Source organism: Vicugna pacos, chromosome 8, assembly GCF_048564905.1.
Source record: "Vicugna pacos chromosome 8, VicPac4, whole genome shotgun sequence".
NCBI classification, from domain to species: domain Eukaryota; kingdom Metazoa; phylum Chordata; class Mammalia; order Artiodactyla; family Camelidae; genus Vicugna; species Vicugna pacos.
In genome coordinates, this window is record NC_132994.1 from 25,043,998 (window position 1) to 25,066,624 (window position 22,627).

Consider the following 22,627-nt stretch of genomic DNA (forward strand, 5'->3'; position numbering starts at 1 on the left):
TAGTAAAGTTTGAATGAAAAGATCATTTTAATGAATGAAGTTAATTTTTTTTTCTTAATGGCATGCTTGAATTCATACATTATTGCTGTGGGATTAGAATTTTAGAAGCATCAGGAACATTTATCTGCATTATACTACTGTGAGATAGTGACGAACTTTCTGTGAAAATTGATCCCACACAAGTAGTTCTAAGATTAGAAACTAAAATTTTGATGTATCATCAAGTGTTCAATTTAAATTCCATGGTAAGTAACCTAAACATAAGAGAGAGAATTTTCTAGACAGGGTCCCTGAGATGTCATCCTTGTATTTACTAGGTTACTCATTACTTTTTAAAGAATTTATATTGAAAAGAACTTTTATTAATTTGTTTTAAAATTTTTATTTTATTTAAAAAATTTTTGATTCCACCTGAAATATGTTTTATAGCAGTAAAAGGGCAGGAGAGGAGACCATAAAAGGAAATAATAAAATTCCTTAGTTATGTCTCTATTTAAAAGATGGAGATAATGAACAGTTACTGTTTTTGCATAGCATCCCTTGCCCCTGTGGACTGAAATAAAATGCACAACCTCAAAGTTGAGAGTTATGTTTTCAGTAGATATTTCTGAGGACCTAAGGCTGGGATGACAGCCTTTCAGATTTCTCTGAGGGACTGCTCCAAAGTGTCAAGACAGAGACCAGGATATATGAGTTTTTGCAATAAAGACCAGGTAGTTGGAACATCAAAAGATTACTGCTAATGAAAGAAAACCAGCTATCTCAAGTTAAGGAATTTAATCCTTTTCTATGTATGGGAAGGTGCAAAGGTCTGGGCTTATTGAAATCGTTCCTTTAATATGCACCTCGCTGTCTAGGGCCAGCAACCAGTGCTTTTCCATCCTGAGTCCCCTCAGGGTGCACTGCTGGGGGTGGCTGCAGAGGCGGGCTGCAGTTTGTCTGCATTCTGAGTTCCCTCCTGCTCACTGTTGGGGGTGGCGGTAGTGGCTGATAACTTGATGGCCACAGCGTCCTTTGTTTACTGATATGGCTGGCAGTAGTTTTCATTCACACCCTTTATTGAGGTAAGACAACTGCACTATTCCTTTCCTTTTGGGAACTACTTCTTTCTCATTCTCTTCCATGTAGTCAGATTCAACCACTCCTTCACCACCCCTCACCTCCCCAGCCACAAACCACACAGTGAAGGGCTCAGCACCTAGAGTGGGCCAGTAAGACTCTCCTGAGAATTTGAATCTTGGATAGAGTGATATTATTTGGGTTCCTGGTCTTTTTCAAAGCTTGGCTATTTGGATTTTCCCTCCCAGCCCTTCCATTCACTGAGGCACCAGCATCCTTCCAATAAAGTGCATTCTTGCTTAAATGATCCAGAATCAGTTTCTGCCAATTAAAGCAGACTCCAAAGAACTGTAATAGACACAGGAAGCTCTGACTGAAATGTTGTGACTGGTTTGTCACGATGGCTAAAAAAAGGGGAGAGGGTCAGGAAAGAGTACAGAATCAGAACTTGAGGGAGAAATCTTGGGTCTATGTTGACCCAGTGTTGGAAGTATAGGGCCAATTTATATATGTTTGTGTTTGTTTGTGTTTTAGTCCTCTATCCACACCAAGCTTATATGCAGATCTAGTTCTGTACTTGCCAGTGTGACCTGATTAATGTGAGGACTCCCAAAATGTTTAAGCAATTTTTTTCTGACTCTGATGCCTACTATTTTCTAGTCATGCAATTAAAAGTATTATAATACTCATTTGTAAAGGTCAATTCTAAAAAGTGTAAAGGTCAGTTCTAAGAGGTGTACTTTTTATTGACAAATGTATTTTAATACTATAAAATTTATTCATGCTCATTGTAAAAACTACAAACAGTACAGAAAGGTATAAAATGTAAAAGAAAAATCCACATCACCCTCTTCCCAAGAGGGAATAAAAGTTTTGTGTCTAGGGTATTTCTACATATGATTAATATACTTCTAGTTCTTGTGTTTCTTAGTACTTGGGCCTATTCCTCATTTAACCAAGTCGGCATTTTATAAACCTTGCCTCAGAGGAGGGATGACCTTAGAGACAACAGCTTGGGAAAGAAACAAATCAACCAGATTTGCTTAGCCTATGAGTTTTAAATGGTAGGCATCAGAGGAAAAGCAGGGTCTTGTGTGCCCAGAAGCAGAAACAGTTTAGGGGAAGAACATGATGAGGAGGAGTGAAGCTTCCTAACTGGGGAGACTGGCCAGGCTTCCTTGAGTTGGGATGATGGGAAAAGAGTGAAGACTTGACAAGGAGATATGGTCCTTGGGGCCAGGTCAAGGGTCCTGGTCAAGAAGGATCCTTGGACAGGAACAGAGACCCCATCCTCCACCACTATGAGCACCACCTGTCACCCAGTCTTTGTATAGTGGAGCCCAATATGACTGTCACCTGTGTTAGACAGTGTAGGTTTTCCATTCCATTGTCTGCAACCACCTTCTGACATCCAGCTAGCAGGGATCCTATCTGTGCCCTGAGAGGGATCCATCTTGATCTTGTTGATGGTCTGGGACGTGCGCAAGCCTCCTACATCAAAAGGTTCATGGCAGCTGTGTGGCAAAGAACATCACGGCATGTGTATGTGTGTGGGTGTATGTGTGTGCGTCTGAATGAAGCCAGCTTGAGATTTACCCTTCCTTCCTGAGCAAGTAAAATGGAAAAACACACTATTATGTACACATCTCCCTCCTTCCCCCATCCCTTCCTCTACTTTTACACAAACTAGATCATATTATACTCCACTGATCTTCAACTTGCTTTTTCACACTTAGTGATATATATTTGACATCAGTGTGTAAAGATCTGCTTAATCTTTTTAATGGCTACTTAGTTTCCTAATAGTTTGACCTGTGTCCAAATGATGGACTCTACTTCTGTCTGTCCCTCCCCACTGCTTTCCCCTCCCTCTCTGTCTCTTTCTTTTGGATATTACTGAGCTATCATGATCATTCTTTTACATGACTTTTTGCACTTTTGTTAGTGGTAACTGTTGGAAGAGGTCATGGAGAGGATGTGACCACTGGTTGACCCTCAAGCTGGACCCAGGCAATTGAAGGCTCCTCACTCCCTCCCTTGTCCTTGAAATGTATATTCTGCCCACTGTTCCAAAAGTGGGAGCTATTCCAAGGGCACAGTCTTGGGAGAGTAAAGTATTGTTGAGACTGTAGGGATGACATATGTGACCAAACCCTATTAAGGCCTCTATGTATAAACTTTGAAGATTCTGGAAGGCAGGAGCAGAGCTCTACTCTTATGTAAGTTCCCTTGCTTATTAAACCATCCACCTGCTAATCTGAGGTGGTCTGCCTCTTTCTTCAGTCTTTCCTTGCTGTCTGTTTATGGGACCAGTTTGCAAACCAACAGTAACCCTAGGATAAATTCCTAGAACTGGAATTGCTGTACCAAGAAGGATGTGGGTTAAAAAACAAATGAAAATATTGGCAAGTTGTCATTGGAAATGTTTGTATACACTTGCATTCTCATAAATTCTTATTTTACACACATGCTAAACCTAGACAATATAATCCTTTATACCTTTGCCAACCTGATACATGAAAAAATACAATTTATTTTAAAAGTTGCCTTACCCTAATGATGACGAAGAATCCCTTTTGTATTTAGTTTGTACCTATTTAGTAGTACAGTTAAAATATTCTGTCTTGGGGGTAAGGATCACTTTCTATTAAGTACAGTAAATATTTACCAAGCATCCATTATGTGTCTAGTTGATTAGACTGAACTAGATTGAAAACAACATAAACAACAACAGCGTTTGGTGACAGAGAATGTGACAGAAAATATAAACATCAAAAATATTAATGGTAAAAGATTTTCCCATGGCATAACTAGTTTTGAATGACACTAGCTCCTGATAAGCAGAATGAATCAGCTACAAAATGTACCCACATGCAATTGAATAAATTAAGGTGTTAGCTAGAGTTATTTTATAGTTTCTATTTGAAAACTAGAGAATGTCAGCCAAAAATCAATTTTGGCTTTGGCATAATTAATAATGATCTGTTCTCTCTGGAAGTACAGTAATTAGAAATCTGGCTCAGTGACGACTTAACGTCACTATGGACATAACAGGAAACCATGACACTGGCATTAAGAATGACACATAACTCCTCATTTGCTGTGGGACAAGGCAGCTATGACAGGTGTTCATTCTGGGGCTGAAGAAGGAGTTATGACAAGGCTCACTTTTATGATGTGGTTTTAGGTTGAAATTTGATATCCAGAGACACTTCTGACTCTCTATGATTTCCACAGAATTGTTAAAATACAGAGTTTATAAAAGCTTTGATAACACTAGGTTTATGCTCTGTTTTCACATCTTGGTCCATGGACAAGGTGATGACAGATGGAAAAAAAAATCTACAACAATTTACTGTGTTCCAAAATCCTCAAAGTGCATTAATAGATGAGCTGAAAAAAAAAAGTGTCCAACTAAACCAAGTTCCAGGATAGTTTAAGAAAGTAAAAGAGGTTTCTTTACTCTAAGATCTCATAGTCTTTAATACAACAATATCACAAGGAGTCAGTTTTCAGTGTTTCCCCAACTCATGTGACCCCGGCACCCTATCGTTTTTTTTTTTTTTGGTGAATGTATGTTATTTTCCAGCCACCAATGGTCCATTTTTCTTTCTCAAGTCTGGTGGGGCTGTAGTCAGTGAGCCAACCTTACCCCAGCTAAGGGGCAGGCCAGCACTCCAAGTCAGGACAGGTGAAAGCTGGAATCTGAATTGGGGATATCAAAGAGCAATAGATCGAAGTTGACCCATTCCAGCAGCAGAAGGCACCCGATCATGACATTCCTGCCTGACATTATCCTGTTATCACTGCTGCTGTGTCCTCCAGAGTTGCTATAATCCTGTCAGCTTCCTAGCCTGGTTATCTAGGTAGGCTGACCATTAATTCTCAGAGCTCCTGTAAATCCGTTCATCAAATTCCTTTTTGCTGAAATCTGGTTGTTGAAGACTGGTTGTCTGTTGCTTTGTGACCAAAGAACTCATGCTTTTTTTTAAACTTCTGTGAATGAAAAATGTTGCCTGCCCTATCAGTAAACAAAGGATGATACGGCCATCAGGTCATCAGTCACTGCCCCTGGGGGACCGGAGGACTCTGGATGGAGACAAGCGAGCCACCCTGCCTCTGCAGCCACCCACAATGGGGCACCCAAGGGAACTCAGGATAGGAAAGAACAGGATACTGGCCCCAGATAGCTAGGTGTATATCAAAGGAATGATATCAATGAGCCCAGACTTTTTCACTTTCCCATACATAGAAAAGAGCTAAATTCCTTAACTTCAGATGTCTGGTTTTCTTTAATTAATAGTAATCTTTTGATGTTTCGACTACCTGGTCTTTGTCAAAAAAAAATGCCTATATATCTTGGCTCCTCCCCTATCTCTTCAGAGCAGTCCCTCAGAGAGGATCTGAGAGGGTGATCTGGATCTGGGCTTAAGTCTTCAGAAATGTCTGCTGAATAAAACTAAATCTCAACTTTTTGGTTGTGCATTGTTTCAGTCGACGCGTCCTTAACTTATCTCTCATAGCACTACACTGAAACAGGGAAAATGTAATTATTGACAACTGAAGCCCTACACTGAGCATACTGTGAAACACATCCTAAGAGCTCAAATTTTGTTGTTGTTGTTGAACAAATAACTAGTATTCCAAAGCATAGCTTTTATAAAGCATTCTTTTAAACTATTTTCTTAACAAAGAGAAAGACCATATGCAACAGTACCCAAGAGAGAAATAGGGCCTAAAACCTATTTGCTCCTTTAGTAACAGAGGATACTGGAAAATACACTTGGGTTGAGTTTTTGTGGCTAACAAACTACAGTCTTTTATTTCACAGAAATAAAAGGCTTTTTTTAAATTAAAAAAAATCTATATTTTAAATCAATCTTAAGGAGTCACTTAGGAAAAAATTGCCCTCCCTGAACTAGACATTTTGCTAGATATTTAACATATATTTTCATATTTAATCTTCTAATCCTCAATATCTGTGTGTCAATAATTGGGCCCTCAATATGTTGCAAGCATTGTGCTAGCGTATAGGGATACAATGATGAACAAGACAGACCTGGCTTGGGCAATAAGAAACCCTTCCATAGTCATGCAGGTGGTGAGTTGGTGGCTTTTTTTTTTTTTTTCTGTGTAAATACAGTTATATTCTTTGCTTTTCTTTTTGTTTTGTTTTTTGTTTTAGGTTTTTTAAAAAAATGACAGAGACATCAATGGTTTAATGGGTAGGGATAATCTTATGTGTCTGAAGGGTCCTGGAGTGACACCCCACCATGTGTGGCAGATGATGGACAGGACGTGGTGGTAGTCTTTGCTCTCTCTTTGTTTTTAATAAATAGCTTCTGTTTATTCTAAACAAACAGATAATCTAATCATTATAGATGGAGGTTTAAAATTTTAAGCACCTTCACTTTAGTGACAAATATTTCATGAATCCTAAAGGGGTGTTTTATTTATTGACACCAGTCATTGTCAGTATTTTGGGTCCAAACATGCTTTGACATTTGATCTTCTGGTTTAAAACAACACCTAATGAAAAATGTAAAATTGCTTATGAAAAATTCTAGAGAATGACCTCATGTTTGCAGTCAGTGGTTTGTCATTCTTCTCTTTGTGCCTATCTTGGTGTCCAGGACTGCTAGACAAGTAGAACAGAGGATTCTAAAGTCCAAATATCAAGACAATGGGCATGAAGCGCTGGAGGCCAGACAGGCCCCAAGGGAATGGGTGAGGGGACCCCCCTCCCCCGCCCAGAATACCGGTGGTTCTGAAAGTGGGAAAATTGCTAAACCTTGATTTGACACTAAAGAGAATGTTAAGGACACAAAATAGATTAGGGTATTGTTCCTAGCCCAACTGTGGGAGAACACATCTGTAAGAGAAGGGACTTCACATTTTGTGAGATTCCATCTTTGTAGTAATTTAAACCCTGAACTTCTACAAAACAGTTTACTCCAATTTAGAGTTTCATTTCACTGTTACCTGGTGGCATAATTCCACATCAAACCAAGTTTTTCAATTCGAAAGTGGAATAGGTAGTATTTTTACTAATCGAAACTATTCACTTTGCTTAGGTGTGCGTTTCTAAGTATGTTTTAACACAGGAATGACATGAATGACCCGCAAGTGACACAAAAGTAGGTCAGACCTGGGAGTTTAACGGTGATATTCTGGGGTTGTTGTCAGTTTTCTGTTTTAACGCTGAATTAGCTGCAACCAAATACTCTTCCTCATTCCTCCGGTTCAGAGCTTCCGTCCGTCCCGGGGATCTGCCATCAGTCGTTTTCAACAGTACCATAAAGTGTATTATCAAGGAGGGCCACTACATAGGTCCTGCAAAGGGACCACTAGGAAAAGGGGCAATTTGAACTTTACAAGTTAGTTAGGTCGGGGATAGGGAAGCAGAGGGCTACAGCACGCGACCACGCCAAGTTGGGGTCACGGCGCCTGTCCCCGCAGGTCGCTCTCCAGCCCCAGGAGGGAGTCTGGGAGCAGGTAGGCTGCGCCCCTGCATCTCAGTCGTCGCAGGAGGCGCTGCAGCTGAGGAGGCAGGCGGTCCCAGTAGCCCAGCGGCGGGCGGCGCAGGGGCCAGGGAGCGTGAAGAGGGGCTGTGAGGAGGCGGGGGACTTCCGGGGAGAGCGGGTGCGCGCCGGCTCGCCGTCGGGAGCGGGCCGGAGTGCGCGGCGTGCGCGCCTCGCCGGCGGCGCGGGTTGGGGGGAGGGGCGCGCGCGCTCGTGCTCGCGGGCGGAGGGGGAGGGTCCGTGCGTGCGCCCTGGCTCGCCGGAGGCGGAGGGGGCGGAGCCGCTTCGCGGTCTGAGCCCGCGCGGGTCCGCCAAGGTGCGTCTCTAGGCTGACGCTGTCGCCTAGCGCAGAGCAAGCTGGACGCGCCACCCGCAGGGCTGGCTGCTGCCTTTATTTGCTAGGAAATACTGTTTCTCTGCGGGAGAGTCCGGGAGCGCAGACACACACACACACGCTAGCTAGCGCGCTCGCGCTTAACAACCGCATCCCCAAACCGGCAGAGCGAAGCTGCTGCGGTTCCTCTTAACCTCAGCATCGTGGGGCGAAGCAGGGCCATTGTGCATCAGGGAGAGCCTGGTGCCTGCGCTGCCACCTTGGGTACGTAACCCAGCAGACCGCTCACCCCAAAGGGTAAGCTAGTCTCTCTCCTCATAACGTGTTCGGGGTTGGTGCCTGCAGACTGGAGGGAGAGGGTGGGAGGCTGCTGGTGAGCCAGTCGGGGCGAGACTAGAGTTGAAATTTCAGGGGCATGCAGCCCGTTTAGCCTCTAGCAGCGTCGTCTAGCGGGAGCAATTACTACTCCTGGTTACTTATTCTACCCAGCCCTGGAGTTGCTCCCCCTTTCCCCCTTCCTCCTAGCCCAAGATGTACTTTGCTCCTTGGTTGCCAAGGAGACCTCCTTAAACATCAGCCTTGGGGCGTCTATTGAAAGAACTGGTTTCAATGATGCTCTTATTTATTTTGATTTTTAAAATAAAATATATACTGAGGGTCATGTGGTAATCTGGCATTCGCTAATCTGTATTCAGGCGACGGTTTCATTCAACTTCAAGAAGAGCGGTAATTGCACTATATGGAGTGTTTTAAAAAGGATTCGTCAGATGAATTTTTCAACGGATTGTGTCTTGAATCATAAATTACTCCCATTTTGGTGATCCTATAAAGAAAGCTGATTCCAATTAAAATCCTTTCTTCCCCTCTCCACATTATATTTTGCAGTTCACTCAGGCGTGACTTTTTTTTTTAACATTTTTTATTGATTTATAATCATTTTACAATGTTGTGTCAAATTCAGGCGTGACTTTTTTAACATTAAAAGCAGAAGATGAATTCATTGTGGTTCCCCACAGAAGGATGATCTTCTGTTGCAAAATGACCAGAACAGGAATACATATGTGAATGCCTCATGTAAGGAGACAGCATTCCTAACATACATCTTTGCTAATATTTCTATATCCACTGCATCACTAAGTGCAATTTTCTGCACCTCTGCCCATTTCTGAAAAGATTCTGTTTTCCTTCAAGTCTCTTACTGATTTTTTGACATACATCTACTTGTAGATAGATATAAAATGTGTGCCATGGCTTAATGCAGCAGATTTTAAGCTTTTAGAGCTTATATTAAAATGTAGAAAGGAAGGAAACACAGAGAAAGCTTTATAGATCCTGTTGATTTTTTTTTTTTTCTGATCGATTGGATCCTTTACTGGAGCACTGGGTGCTGCCCAGTGAGGAGGTCAGTGAACCTATCTCACAGGAACCCCTAATAACTGGACTGTCAGTTTTACCTTGAGACCTCAGGTGCCTAATGGGTGGACTTGTAACAGCACTTGGAGAGATCAACAGTCCAGGAATTACACTTTGCACTAATTTCAGCACAAATGGAAATGACCTAGTAAAGACCCACTGGAATTCAGCAATTCATTTTGTTTTCCTTTGATATTTGTTCCTCTTTTCTACCTCTTATTAAGTGAGGCCAGGAAATATATCAAATTCTTTTTATTTGGATTTTAAACTGTGTCATGAAGAGTGTAATAATGTGCAGTAATAGGTAGGTAGAGGGGATTTATGCAACTGACAAGGGGCTGGGAAATGAATAACAATGATAGACATTTTACATTTCAGTTTACAAAGTACTTGTACACTTCTCTTTTAATCCCCATTACAACCTTGTGAGGCTAAAGAATTATCTTCAATTTAAAGATGAGGGACTGAGACTCAGTGCTTGCTGAAGGTCACAGAGCTAGTGAATGGCAGGGTCCTTTTGGATCCAGGTTCTTTGCTTTAAAAAAAAGTCCCGTGTCTGCATTTCCAGTGTGTGCAGGTCCAGGGGGAGACATGTGGGAGAAAAGGGGTGTGGATTGTGGCCTCTGGAATGTGGAAACCACTATAAAGGGGGCAGCTCCTACTTGTGTTGCTGGTTGTTGCCACCCTGGTTCTAAATACGTTCTCGCTTTTCAAGGAAAAAAAGAAACTTTCAGATTTTTTTTAAAAAAATGAAGTGTCTTCAATTAAAAAATCTGTAAGGACCACATTAAAAATCCTTCTGTGACCTGCCAGTTTGCAGTGAGTCCTACTGAGGTCTCATTCAATTCTAAACGATTTTTTCTCTAATAGAATACTGATATAAACAAATACATCCATCATTATGAGAGTGACTGGGAGTTTTCTGACTTTGGTATTAAAATCTCTGCAAAAAATGCTCTACATCCTTTCTTCCATAAACAGGTCCAAGTTTGTTTTTGATGGTTCCTAGGTCTCTTTCTTATACTGCAGAGAAAATAAAGGAGCATGAAGTGCTCCAAAACTTGAGGAATTTTTGAATCTAGTTAAACAAAAGCATTTATAATTTATAACTTTCTATGTTCCTGGCTTAATTTTTTTCTGGGCATAGGACTTGAAAGTATAGAAAAAGTCAGTGGAGTACCAATAAAAAGTTGGTCACAAAAGGGAACATCCTGAGCTTTTCAATGAAAAGTTCTTATTAAGGGCTTTAGGCAATTAGTTAATACCTACTACAGAATACTGAAAGATTCCAAAGGAACAAAAACATAAGTGGGAACTCAGAGGTACATTTGTTTCCAGGACCCTGGCAGAGAAAATGCTATTTACTCCTTAAATAATTTTATAATGAAACAAATATCTTTTGAGAAGCTGCCACTTTCTTGTATGTCTACTAAAACTACAGAGATGTCAATAGACTTCACAGAAGCAGACCTGGTAGTCAGAAAGAAGTGCTATTTTATTCACATCATTTCTTTTGTGGATCCAAAGAGGTCTCGTTAAAAAAGAAAAAGCTCACATTTGGACAGTGGTTTCTAGTAGTTCTCTTATTCTAAAATCACCCTTTGGAAGGCGGCTTCAGTAATAAGTAAATGCATTTCAGTTTCCAGTTCTTGGAAATGTGTTGCACCTCTAGTAAAGAGCCACACAGGTGTCAGGTAATACTAATATAGCAAAGTCCTGGCTGGGTGCTGTGGAGATATCTCTGGCCTCAAGGATTCAGACTAAACAAACGTAGTGCTCCTGGCAGCTTCTACTTTTCTAGCCCCTTGTACATGCAAGCTACTTTCCCTGTTGTCTTCACGACATCTCTATAAAGTGAGCATCTTATTTCCATTTGACAGATGAAGAATCCAAGATTATGTGAAGTTAAACTGGACCAATGAGAGAAAAGTAAACCTCAACAGCTCTCCTCACTTCACACCCACCCTTCTCTGCCAGTTTGCTGATGGAGGTTATAGACATGTACATTGTTGTGATTTTGAGGCAGTTGTCTGTTAAATGCTGCAACAGAAATTCAGGTTCCATCGAAGCACAGATACAAGAAAAAAAAATACTCTGATTGTGGAGGTCAGATAAGTCCTGTGTAGGAGGAGGATTAGTGCCGGACCTTGATGACTGGGTCTGATTATAGTAAATGAAGATCCCTTAGCTGTCAAAAGATGGAAGGCTCTGCCAGACAGTCAGTTGGAATTGTGAGTTGAGAGGATAACGTACATGATCTCTGACGCTGATGAACTCATCATTGTAGCTGAAGGGATGACACAAGCTGTGGGAAGAAATATGGTCTCCAGTTGGAGTATAGCAAGAAGAAGGAACTGGGGAGGTTGGGAGGAGGTAGAGGAAGACAAGTGGGTGAAGGAGACTAAGGGGAGAGCTGCAGACAGAGGAGAATCCAGAGAGAGTGGTACTGACTCTTCTAGAAGACTGAACATAAGGGCAAAGGATAAACCAAGCATTATGCTCTCTCAGCAGAGTCTGGTATACAGTAAATACCCATTAACTACTATGGTGTGTCTGTACCCTTAGCATCCAACATCTGGCACATAATTTCTTCTCATGTTATCACTTTTTTGTAGAAAGAAAGCATATATAGATATTTTACATGAATGCAACTAGAATGGACAAGTATCTGGATTTTCAAAAATGGGAAGCAGACTGTGAAAACTAGATGAGAAAAGAACATACCAATGTAGACATTTTCTTTTAGCAGGGTCATAGACTGAGTGGTAGGGAGGCTCTTTCAGATAGAGATTTTAATGTTAAATACACCTTCGATGAAGTCTCATACCTGTGGAACAAGTGAGGAGAAATGTAAGCTGTGTGTTAGATGTTTGGAAGTCTATACTCAAACCCAGAGGGAAGCCTTCAGTGACAGATAAATGTGCTCTGCTCTTGATCCTGACTGGGTCAACTTGTTATTTGTTACCTGAGTGGAAATATGAAAAAAAATGTGACAGGTAAGTGGAGGTTAGACTTGGATTAAGTACTAGATCTGCAGTGATGAAGGTGGGGTGGGGTGACTTCCTGTTGGAATCATGGCCACAGGCTAATAGGACGAAAGGAAATAGAAAACATGGCATAGCTGGCAAGAGTCTAGCACTGAGGACGTTTGGCATGATAGGGGTTCACTTTGAAGTTAGAGGGATTTTAATTCCCATCAAGTACAAGATAAGCCAATGTGGTGATTTGCTTTTCACAGATATATTTGGCAAGTAATAGAAAGTATTATGAACAAATGGTGTTAGGAGCCCATCTTTCTTATTAAATGGGGCTTTTGGTTTTGGTGGAGGTAGACTTGGATATGTCTCTGTCAGGCAGTGTCTTACTCCCCATCCCTCCTTCCATAACTGGTTAGCATTATTTCAGAATTTCTTCCAGTTTGGGCAGTAGAGCTTGAGAATTTACACTAGAACATCTTACTTTCTCTCTTATTGGGAAGTTTTTAAAAAATTGAAGTATAGTCAGTTTATAATGTGTCAGTTTCTGACATACAGCATAGGGTTTCAGTCACATGTGGAAATACGTATATTCCTTTTCATATTCTTTTTTTGTTATAGGCTACTACAAAATATCGAACACAGTTAGTTCCTTGTGCTATATAATAGAAACTTGTTGTTTATCTATTTTATACATAATAGTTAGTATATGCAAATGTGGAACTCCCAACTTATTTCCTTTCCCCCTTAGTAATCATAAGTTTGTTTTCTATACCTGAGTCTGTTTCTGTTTTGTATGTAACTTCGTATGTGTCATTTTTTTTAGATTCCACACATAAGTGATATGTGGTATTTTTCTTTCTCTTTCTGGCTTACTTCACTTAGTATGATAGTCTCTAGTTCCATTCTTGTTGCTGCAAATGGCATTATTTCATTCTTTTTGTGGCAGAGTAGTATTCCATTGTATAAATATACCACAACTTCTCTATCCAGTCATCTGTCAGTGGACATTTAGGTTGTTTCCATGTCTTGGCTATTGTAAATAGTGCTGCTGTGAACATTGGGGTGCATGTATCTTTTTGAGTTAGAGCTTCCTCTGTATATATGCCCAGGAGTGGGATGCTGGATCATATGATAAGTCTACTTTTAATTTTGTGAGTAATCTCCATACTGTTTTCCACAGTGGCTGCATCAAACTACATTCTCACCAGCAGTGTAGGAGGTTTCCCTTTTCTCCACGCCCTCTCCGGCATTTATTGTTTGTGGACTTTTTAATGATGGCCATTCTGACTGGCGACAGGTGATTACCTCATTGTAGTTTTGATTTGTATTTCTCTGATGATTAGCAGTGCTGATGATTTTTTCATATGCCTATTGGTCATTTGTATGTCTTCACTGAAGAATTACTTGTTTAGGTCTCCTGCCCATTTTTGGATTGTTTGTTTTTTGTTGTTAAGTTGTATGAGTTGTTTGGATTTTCTGGAAATTAAGCCCTTATCAGTTGCATCATTTGCAAATATTTTCTTTTCATTCTCTAGGCTGTCTTTTTGTCTGCTTTATACTTTCCCTTGCTGTGCAAAAGCTTAAAAGTTTCATTAGGCCCCATTTGTTTATTTTGCTTTTATTTCTATTGCCTGGGTAGATTGCCTAGGAGAACACTGCTAAGGTTTATGTCAGAGAATTCTTTGCCTATGTTTTCTTCTAGGAGTTTTATAGTGTCTTGTCTTACATTTAAGTCTTTAAGCCATTTTGAGTTTATTTTTGTGTAAGGTGTGAGGGAGTGTTCTAACTTTGTTGATTTATATGCAGCTGTCCAGTTCTCCCAACACCACTTGCTAGAGATACTGTTTTTTCTCCATTGTATATTCTGAATTCCATTGTTGAAGATTAACTGACAAAAAGTTTGTGGGTTTATTTCTGGGCTCTCTATTCTGTTCTATTGATCCATGTGTCTGTTTTTGTACCAATATGCTGTTTTGATTACTGTAGCTCTGTAGTATTGTGTGAATTCTGGGAGGGTTATTCCTCCAGCCTTGTTCTTTTTCTTCAGTATTGCTTTGGCAATTCTGGGTCTTTTGTGATTCCATATAAATTTTAGGATTATTTATTTTAGTTCTTTGAAGAATGTCCTGGGTAATTTGATAGGGAATTAGTAGATGACATTCATTTTGTTCATCTTTTCCCTGTTCTGTCATTGCTGATAGGGTCTTTCATGCCAAGATCTTGACCTCAGAGGTGGAAGAAGCACTCAACTTTCTTGCCTTGTTCCATATGTACATTGTGATGCCTTAATGCCTTTAGTTTAACTTCACTTAGACATATGGCACTATAAATTTTGGTGAGATTTTAAAAAGAACTGTGTATAAAAACTAGCTTTGCAAACCTGACTTGGAGTCAGATTAGTTCTACATATGGCAAAAGCACTGAAAGCTATAAATTCATTTAAATGAGTTTTGCAAGGTTGAAATTACTGACTGATAAGATGATTTTTAAATGAAGAAAGAAAATCTTTGGCAGTTTTCATAGACTCTTGACTTTCTCCCACATGTTTATTTGAGGTATAATATATTCTACTTTCTATGCCAGATGAGCTCGTTCCAGTTACTTAGAAGTAGAACTTTTCTCTCCCTCACCCCCACTTCCCAAGCACAGCTTGTTTGGCATACAGGATACTGTTCAAATAGGTAGTCCCATCCAGGCTGATTGCTTCAGTGGGAACACAGTCAATGCTAATGGGACAGACGCCAAGAGCGGTGGAGGAGGCATTCTGCAATTTTTTATAACACAAATTCTGGTACCTCATTTTAAAGAGTTCCTCAGAAGCCTTCTCATTTATGAGTTTAGTTCTTCCGGTTCTTGCACATTGTACATGCAAGGTGACATGGCCCAGCCGAAGGAATGACAGTCTCGGTGCCTGGATTGAGTGCTGATCCTGACGCTTCTAGGCTCTGTGGTCCAGAGTGCAGCTGCATATCCCCTCTCAGTCTCATTTTCCTCATCTGTAAAATGGGAATTCTGTTACCTTGATGACAAGGCTAGTCTGTGATTCAGTAAGATATACATAGAATACATCTAGCACAATGCCCGTGCATAATAAAACCTCAGTACTTAGAAATTCCTTCCCCTTCTACCTTTGCCGTCCTTATAATGAGGATAGAATTCACTTAAATTGTATGTACCATATAAAATGTCTTAATCCAGTCTGGCAGCCTTAGAGAGGAGCTGGCCTCTGTGTGATGGAGCTTTGCGTGAGCAGTGGACCACTTGGCTGGCTCTCCTGGGGAGCGGGATGTGTCTGTTGGAGTTAATGTCTGTTGGCAGCGCTGGCAAGCCTTCCCCCTTTTCTGCAGAGCCTGGAGCCCCAGCCTAGCCACAGGGAAAAGGGAGGAATGTCAGTTTCCTCTGTTATAAGTTCTCTTCAGGGGTCCCCATCTGTAAAAAGCATGAAGCTGCCCCTTGTGTCCCCTGTGGATTAATAAAAGCAGCACCTAGTACCTAGTGGGTACAGACATAGTCTTTCTTTGAGCTCATGCTCTAGTTGCCAACATCTTTCCATTCACCTAGGGGTTTCCCTTCAAGCTGAATTATGTAAATTTATGAAAAGGTCACGAGCTCCACGGGCTCTAGGGAAAAAAAAGTCCTCAAATTCACTTTCAAGTCGGATGGGATTAAAGTCTTCCCAAAGAGAATATTCTCTAGTTAAATCTTTTTTTTTCTTTTTTCTCTACCACTATCTGTCCCCTGTCCCGCCCCAGCCAGCTACCTCCTCATGCTCACAAATGGCAGAGTAATCTTTCTGCTTTTTTGCTCTCATTGGTTTTCTGATGACCTAGGAGTGCAGATGAGGTTAGTGTATCCTGACTTTCTTCAGGTCACCCCCCAGCTCACAGGCTTGGGGTAACCCAGACAGCAGTGGAAACTACTAGCCGCTTGCCAAACTGGTGACTTTTGTAGTGGTGATAACAAAGAACATTTATAGGAAGGTAGCTTGAACCGTAAATTTTAGGAACCTATATACCAAACTAAATTCTGTTTCTATCATGCAGTGAATTACAAAGCACATCATTACAGAAAAGACTATTTCTTGTGCTAAATGTGCTCTGGTATGTATGTATTCATGTGTGTATGTATATATGTGTGTGTTTATTTATTGCAGTGTTTCTTTAAATGTTTTTCAATTTAATAATTCAAATGTATGTTCAGTAGTTGGTAAATAATGTTAATTTAGATACCTAAAATAAGAAAGGCTTAGAGAATTGCTGGTGCTAAATTTGTGATTGTTTATCAAAGACAGAATATCCTTTACTCATTTCTTTACTCTCTATGAATCCAGAAGAGAATATGGTAATATTTGAAAGAAGATTCAGTATGTAGTAGATATTAATTATAGTGAGGTGTGAATTCCAGGGTGAAGAATTTGGCAAGCCAGATGACATCAGTGCCCGATTTTGTGTTTACATCCAGTTCACAGACCAGCAAAGTTACAAAATCCTGTATTAGGATAAAGGAGAAAAAGGCCTCTAAATATAAGCACATTCTCAATCACTTCCCAAGTGACAGCTATGGTTATTATTTTGGAAATTAAGGTTCATAATTGAGGTAGATAACTGAATGGAAGAGATTTATTTTGATAGAGTCTCTCTTTGACTTGCTTCCTCATCTATTCTGGTTTGACATTCCCTGAAAGGAGACCTTAAAAAAATGCTGTTTTTGTGATAGGCAGTAGTGTAGATATAATCCAGTAACCCTTCAGCTGCAAAGACTCACTAGTCTTTCTCAGGCTGATGTCCTTGAGCTGATATGGCTGATTGGGTTTTTTGGGTTTTTTTCTAAGAATTCAAAGCCTAAAGGAATATGGAATGGAGGTTTTGTTTTCTTCTTCTATGGAAACATTAATTACCTACAATCTGATTTAATTTGGGCACAGCTTATCTTCTTTGGCTTTGAGTTGAATCTGTTTATCATTTCTGAAGGTATTGACTATCACCTACAGATAAGGCTTCCTAATTGATCAGATGTCATTTGAGAAACTCATGCTCATCCCTAAGGCCCTTCTACGCACATGCAGCTTTTCACTGAAACTCTAATTTGTGAATCTTGGTGTCATCTGTGGGGTTTTCTGATGAGTTTCCCTTTTCTGACCACGTCAGTTGTCAACTTTTGATTTCTGTGTTCCACATTGTTCTATCAGTGTTGCTCTCCAGAAGTCTGTAGTTAGTTGTCACTATGTATTATTAGTTGCTTTAAGCTGGAATATTAATATATTTGATGTATGTAACTTCGAAGGAGTTTGCAGATGTGGGTGAAACTCATTGGCCAGCACCTCTCTCTGTGGCTGAGGATTTGATAAGCACAGGATTGTACAAGAGTCAGTTATATGGTTTAACTTTGTGGTAGCATCAGCTCTATATATCGCCTTTGTAAATGAGCACATACTTTACCCCTAGACCTAATGGGGCATGAAATTCCCAGACCCCCTAAATATGTGCCTTGATTACTGTGTTTTTCTCTCGGGGCACTGTATTCTTGGAGTTCTTCTGCTCCCTCTATATTGATGTCTTTTTGGAAAACCATATCCTGTGATGGCGTCAGACTTTTGTTGCCAGCCTTCTTTGCTCATGTGCAAATGTGCAGTGCCTCACTCAGCAGCTGTTGGTATGCTGTTCCTTTTATTTATTTATTTATGTGCTGATGGATGGAGAGACAGGACGCAAGATGAAAGGGGACCTCTTGCGTCTCAACGTTAAGTGAGCTCATTAAGTTGGACAGTAAGCAACCATGGGTCAAGATATTTAAGAAGCCCAGGTATCAATGACTCAAGAACTTTTTTAGTTCTCTCCTCTTCTTATCTGGACTCTCATGGTTGACCTCAGGGATGGGAGCAGATTGAGACTTTCAGGAGAGGATCTGTCAGTGTGGTGGCACAGCACCCATCAGTGGGGAGCCAGCACGTTCCCCTCCCAGGCCACTTCCAGGCTTCCTAAGGGCAGTGCCAGGGCTGACAAGGCCTTTTCTTAAGGCTTTTTCTACCTGTGGTTACTTGGGTCCCAGAGCAGAACTGAATATTCCTCACTGGTCATATTTCTGTGGAGTGAGGGGAGACTGGGGACAGGAGCAGTGAGGCAGATCGGGAGAGCAAGGGCCTGCCCATGAAGTCAGAGTGGCTGTTTCTAACTCTGTAGGGGCGGTGGGGGGAGTCTCCTTTTTTATAAACTGGGGTAATGGTAAGAATCATGAGAGCAAAATTAGACACATTTTTCAAAAACTCTGTTTATACTAAAAGAACTCTATTATTGCTTTCTTTGGCCGTTCTAGAACCTTGCTTTAAAAAATCATTTATGATCACTGTTCTACAAATAAACACAGCCCAGCGGTTGCAGACAGGCTGATCCTCAGAGTTGTTTTAAAATATAGATTCTTGGAGTCTCTGTGTTTATTGTATTGGAATCTGTATTGGTGCTGAGCCCCCGTGTATTAAACCACCTTCCCTGAGTGATTCTAATGGTAGGGCTAGTCCCGGAGCTGCAGGACGAGAGCAGTGACCTGCTCACACTCTGGTTCTTATTTCTCCCTCCCAAGGACCCTCCGCCAGGCCACCTGTATCTGGGCCTCAGCTTCCTCATCATTCACACTTAACGAAAAATAGCAAGATAAATCAGCTCTGAGGTCGCACAGCCCTCTGGATACTCAGTGGACGTTTAAACACTGCAGGCAATGCTCTATTAACCAAGTGCCCCATCTGGATAGGAATCGTGATGTGTGAGTAACATCTTCACTGCTGAAACAGAAGTTAGGATTTTCCGCTCAGATCTGTGTACAACTAATCAGGTGGATGACTGCAGAGAACATCTTTATAAATATCCTTATTGCAGTTTTACCCAACATTGAAGTAGTTTGATTAATTAAAAGATGGACATTTCTGCACAAGATAAAATCAGTTGCTTTCTATTTTATACCTTTTTAGACTTAGAGCATTGATGGTGATTACGTGGCATTATATAAGCCAACTGGAGAATACAGTTTCTACTGAGGATGAAATCCTGTGAGTCATTGATTAACAGGTCTGTAGTGAACTGTGGCAGAATAGTATAGAGTTTTACAGTAGGATTTTGGGAGCAGAGAAGCTATAATTTTGAATTGTCATTTGCTCTTCATTTTAGGGAAGTTTTAGAGGGTGCTTTGCAGGTTTTTAATGGCTTTTAAATTTAATATTCTGTCCTTAGAGACTGGCTGAAACAAGAGTGTGACTGTGTGTATGCACATCTTTTTTGTCTGAGGGGAATTTCATGACTTTCTTACCTGTCATGATCTTAGAGCATCAGATGATTTGACTATCAGGCATTCTGAAGAGATATGCAACTGTTAAGCACCGGCATATAGATAAAGAGTAAAAGAAACCTTGCCATTAGACAGCTTGTGAAATTATAAATGAATTGTAGACATCTATGAAGATGATCAGAGTTCTGCATAAGTTATGCCTACTTATAATTTTAAGAGAAGTCATTTTGAGGTGTGTGAGTGTGTGAAAGAAGGGCAGATACCACACTTGTATTAATTTGTCCATGGTCATTTAATCATTGTTTTGACTATTGTGATGGTTTCTCTGATACTGTTAGGTACAAACCAGCTTAGTCCCTATTGCAGGAATATTTTTGAGTTGGAGAAAAAGTCTTTTGACCTAAAGAATGACCATTTCAGAATTTATTGACTTACCTTTTCCTCATCAGAAAATCAGATGAAATGCCATGTTTAGAGCTTTGCCAAGTTAGAGTTAGGTGTGCTGTTTCTTCTGCCTTGTATGTGAAGGACCAAAGATGAGAGGAAGGGGGAGAGGGAGAAGGGAAGATAACTGTAAAATTGCATTTACCATCAGTTGGTTTTGAGGCTACAGCTTCATTAGGTGGTTAGCGCTTGGTTATTCTGCCAAAATCATCTTTTTGGCCATCTGTGCCAAATTAGAGGAAGTAATGGCCTTGGGCACAGCTGCTGAGTCTAATGTGTATTTCTAACTTGTGTATTAACGACAATGATCACATGGAGAAGTCCGGTGGCCAAATGTGCAGAATAAATAGAGAGACCCGGACACATACATGTGAATTTAGAAGTGCAAGAAAGAAAAAAATCTGTATTTTACACTGGGAAATGAGAGTTGGTATTGTCTAAATCTACAGATGGGAATTCAACCTTCCCATCTTCTACCTTCATCTCTTTACAGTGGCTTTCTCCTAAAGAGAAAAAACCCACAAGAGGGATTGACCTTGAATTTTGTCATTTCTTTGTGACGCTTCATGAATTTTACCCTAACGTTGATATTTTTATAGGAGGTGGATTTCATGAACATACCCTGACATTCATTAATTGGGCCTTTTCCCAGCTCAGTGGCTGTTTAAGAAGAATTACTGAGAGATGAGTGACCACCATTTGGTGTCCCTGCACTTTTCTGATGGTTTACTTGGACCAACAGCAAGACCTTTCCAAGCAAGTTAGATCTAATGTCCTTAGAAGTATAATTAAGAAGTTATAAGAAAATAAGCTGCTCAGGAGTTCTAAGGATAAAAAGAAGGCCAAGAAGCAGGATTTTAAATAAATGTTACTGCATTTTGCATGACCAATTTATTCCTCTAAAATACCTCAACTAAAGAATGGGTAAACTCACCATATAGTGAAATTGGCCTTTTAAAGAAAGTTACCAAAATTATGTGAAGTGACTGACATAGATAATACAGTTGAGTAGCCAATTGCCCAATACATACTTTTTAACTTTTTTCCCCCAAACCTGCCTCATCCAGAGCTTCCCCATCGTTAGATGCTCAGGCCCAGAGATGTAGAGTCATCCTTGCTTCTTTTTCTCACAGCTCACATCCAAGCAGTCAGGAAATTCTGTTGGCTTTACCTTCAAAGTATACCTGGAATCTGACCGTTTCTCACCACCTTCCCGCTGCCGCCATTGCCCCAGTCAGCATCACTTGTGTAAACTGCTGCAACAGGTTCCCAGCTGGTCTCCTTTGCCTTCCATAGACTCTTCCCAATACCACAGTCAGAGTGATCCTTTGAAAACCTGAGTTAGATCACCTTACTCTTTTGCTCAAAACTGCAGTAGATTCTAACCCATGAACCAACACAGTGTGCACCATCTCTCCCCCTTATCCGCTGCCCTCACCTTCTGCTCTTTCCTGCCCACTGCTGCCCTGGTCTCACTGCCTCCTTTTCTGCTTTAGAACCTGTGCACATCATTCCTGGTTTCCTCTGCTTGGGATGGTCCTCCTCCTGGCTGTCCCCAGACTCCCTTCCTCACCTCCTTTAGGTCTTTGCTCAAATGTCACCTTTTCAGTGAGGCCCACTGTGATCACCCGTCTAAAAGGCAAACTCCCCACCACCTCCACTGCTTCCCTCTCAATTCTCCATACGCTATATTACTGTTCCTTTTCCACAGTTCTCATCATTTTTTGAGAACAGCTTTACTGAGAGTTCATCTATGGACTATAAAGTACACCCATTGTAAATGTACAGTTCCATCATTTTTAGTAAATGTATACAGAGTTATGCAGCCATCACCTCACTCCACTTTTGGAATATTTCTGTTAACCCCAAAAGTTCCCTTGTGCCTATTTACAGTAATTCCCACTCCCACTCCATCCTAGGTAACCTCTGATCTTCTCTGTCAATAAACTTGCCTTTTCTAGACATTTCAATCTTGGTCTTCTCTGACTTTGTACCACCAGTTGCTTAGCACGGAGCTCAGAAAGTGTGGGTTCAAGAAGCTGCATGTTTGTGTAAAATTAAATCATCGCCTATTCGTGTGTGTCTGACCTTGCCTGCAGGTAACTAGGGGGTCATCTCAACATCCAGTCATCAGGGCCTCTCAGTTTCTCCTTCCTGGAGTCTTGCATGCCCACTTCGCCCCTCTGTTCTCCGGGCTGCTTCCTGATTTGGTCCTCAGCACTATAGCTTCTTAACTGGTCTCTCTGTGCGACTTTCTTTTTCCTCCGTCCCCTCCTATAGACTGCTGTCAGGCTAAAATCTTTAGAAACTTGGCTTTCATTATCTCACTCTTCTTCCCCCAAACCTCCCCTGATTCTAAGACCCGTGGCTAAATTAGTCTCAAAAAGCATTTCCCACCTGCCTTCTAATTCTTCTCAGTGGAGCTATCTCTCTTTCTCAGGCTCTGTAAATAAACATGCTATCAGGGGGTACTGATTTCTCTGCAGCCTCTAGAGTTATGTATGTCTGATTCCTAAGCTTCTTTGTCAAGTAATGTGTGATTTAATAGAAAACAAACAAAATATCTTTAAAGCTTCTGGGAGTTGGCTATTGGAATCCAGTAA

At 40.8% G+C, this 22,627-nt stretch overlaps 1 protein-coding gene across 4 annotated transcripts in view; it reads left to right on the top strand.

The window, feature by feature from the left end:
* The first annotated feature begins 7,871 nt into the window (after window positions 1-7,871).
* KLHL32 (kelch like family member 32) overlaps window positions 7,872-22,627 on the top strand; it is a 181,808-nt gene continuing 167,052 nt past the window's right edge. The window contains exon 1 of one of the 4 annotated variants that reach the window (XM_031680209.2): window positions 7,872-8,211. The gene's annotated coding sequence lies outside the window, so the exon portion shown is untranslated. The remainder of the gene's footprint in view (window positions 8,212-22,627) is intronic. The other 3 variants (XM_031680210.2, XM_031680212.2, XM_031680213.2) reach the window with 3 other exon arrangements.